This window comes from Propithecus coquereli, unplaced genomic scaffold (genome assembly GCF_000956105.1).
Source record: "Propithecus coquereli isolate 6110/MARCELLA unplaced genomic scaffold, Pcoq_1.0 Scaffold58, whole genome shotgun sequence".
NCBI classification, from domain to species: Eukaryota; Metazoa; Chordata; class Mammalia; order Primates; family Indriidae; genus Propithecus; species Propithecus coquereli.
The window spans coordinates 4,518,531-4,521,421 of record NW_012151729.1 but is presented as its reverse complement, the minus strand read 5'-3'; positions in this window follow the sequence as shown (position 1 = coordinate 4,521,421).

The following is a 2,891-nucleotide window of genomic DNA, read 5'->3' as shown; positions in this document are numbered from 1 at the left end:
GCCAAAGAGATACAAGTAGATCTACCATTTGATCCAGCAATCCCATTACTGGGCATCTACCCAAAAGAACAAAAGACATTCTATAAAAAAGACATCTGTACTCGAATGTTTAGAGCAGCACAATTCACAATGGCAAAGATATGGAAACAACCCAAGTGCCCATCAATACATGAGTGGATTAATAAAATGTGGTATATGTATACCATGGAGTTCTATTCAGCTACAAAAAACAATGGCAATATAGCACCTCTTGTATTCTCCTGGACAGAGCTGGAACTCATTCTACTAAGTGAAGTATCCCAAGAATGGAAAAATAAGCACCACATGTACTCACCATCAAATTGGTTTTAACTGATCAACACTTAAATGCACATATAGCAATAACATTTATCAGCTGTCAGGCATATGGGGAGGAGGGGATGGGTATATACACACATAATGAGTGTGATGTGCACTATCTGGGGTATGGACACGCTTGAAGCTCAGACTCGGGTGAGGCAAGAGCAATATATGTAACCTCAACATTTGTACCCCCATAATATGCTGAAATAAAAAAGAAAAAAAAAGAATTATGCTAAATCTACTCTATCTATATTCTATAAATGGAATAACAAGCCTGGATGATAGCACATCTATTTACAGCATGGTTTGATGAATATTTTAAGCCCAATTTCAAAATATTACTGCTCATTGGCAATGCACCTAGGCATTCAAAAGCTCTGGTGGAGATGTAGAGGAGGTTAATGTTGTTTTCATCTCTGCTAACACAACATCCACTCTGCAGCCCATGGATCAAGGAATCATTTCAATTCCAAGTCTTATTATTTAAGAAATATATTTCATAAGGCTATAGCTTCCATAGATAGCAATTCCTCTGATGAATTTGTACAAAGTAAATTGAAAACTTCCTGGAAAGGATTCATCATTCTAGATGCCATTAAGAACATTCATTATTTATAGGAGGAGGTCAAAATATAAATATTAACAGGAATTTGGATAATTATTGCATGACTTTGATGGGTTTATTACTTCAGTGGAGAAAGTCACTGCAGATACGGTAGAAATAGCAGGAAAACTAGAATTAGAAGTAGAGCCTGATAATGTCACTGAATTGCTGCAATCTCATGATAAAATTTTAACAAATGACAAGTTGCTTCTTATAGATGAACAGAAGTAGTGGTTTTTTGAGATGAAATCTACTCCTGGTGAAGATACTGGGAACATTGTTGATATGACAACAATGGGCTTAGAATATTACATAAACTTAGCTGGCAAAGCAGCAGCAGCAGGATTTGAGAGGATTAACTCCAATTTTGAAAGAAGTTATACTGTGGGTAAAATCCTATCCAACAGCATCACATGCTACAGAAAAATGTTTTTGGAAAAGAAGAGTCAATCGATGCAGCAAACGTCGTTGTCTTATTTTAAGAAATTGCCACAGCCACCCCAACCTTTTGCAGCTACCACCCTGATCATTCAGCAGCCATCAACACCCAGGCAAGACCTTCCATCAGCAACTATTACCACTTGCATAAGGCTCAGATGATCGTTAGTATTTTTTAGTAATAGAATATTTTAAATTAAAATATGTATACTTATTTAGACATAATACGGTTGTACATGAAATAGACTACAGTATAGTGTAAATATAATTTTTATAAGCACTGGGAAGCCAACAAATCCATGTGACTCACTTTATTATGATAATCACTTTATTGTGGTGGTCTAGAACTGATCCCATGATATCTCCAAGGTATGCCTACATATCAAACATGAGCAAAGTGAAGTCTATCAAATCTAAGATACATTGAATGAGAGCTTAATTTGGGTATAGTCACAGGCTTTCAGAGTTGGCTGAGGACTCAGAGACCGTGTAAACAATCTCTGACTTTCTCCACAATGTTCTTAATAGGCTAACATCTACCAGGATTTCCTACAAATAGGAAACTCACTTGATAGCGAAGCATGAACTTTGCTGTAAAAGTCTAATTGTTAGGAAGTTGCACTTACATTGAATCCCAATCCCACTATTCACGATGCTTTCAATCATCAGAGACTTTCACGACAAAATATAAGGTCTTTACTTCCTCTCCCAATAAACAATAGCAGATGTATATTCTGTCTTCTACTCAATTCATACTCAAATCTGTCTTCTCCATGAAAAAAAAAATACTTTCATCATTTCTCAAGTTCTGCTTTATTTTTCTTTCTTCCTTGGGCCACCTGGTCTGGACATGCTACATTTAGGCAGTATCCATGTTTTAATTATGTAGATACACCCTTAATTAATAAGGCCTTTTGATTAACTGATAAATCTTTTCATCGATTATGTCTGGGCACTGCTAAGGTTGGTATATCCCTTGTATTGCTGCAGTGGTGGCAGCAGCTAAAGAGGAGTAAACAGATGGTCCCTCTCAGCTCTAAAGTGTACATTTATCCTGTGGCTTTCTCTGCTGAAGGGAACTCTGCAAAGGGGTCCTTGCGTACTCAGAGAACAGAGTGATTTCAACTTAAAGATGATTCTGAATCATTAGGAAAAAAATAGTGTAAGTGAATGTGTTAAACACACCATAGTTTTTTATTATTTGAGTTGACTTCAATAAAAAATGGTTAAATTATTTTAAGTTCCTGTGAGATAAGTTTACTTATTGTTTTTTTGTTAAATTCATTGATATAAATCACATGATTTCTCCCAAATTCTGAATGAATTCTGTTTTACTTTACCATTTGGCTAATGATATGGAATCTTAGGACTATTCATTTAGCAATTATTCACTGAGTAGTTCCTACTCTGTGCAATACACTGTGTTCGGTGCTAGAGTAGACAGGTAATACAGGACAGGCAAGAATTTGTTATTATGGAATCTGCATTTTAATGATGAGAGACAAAT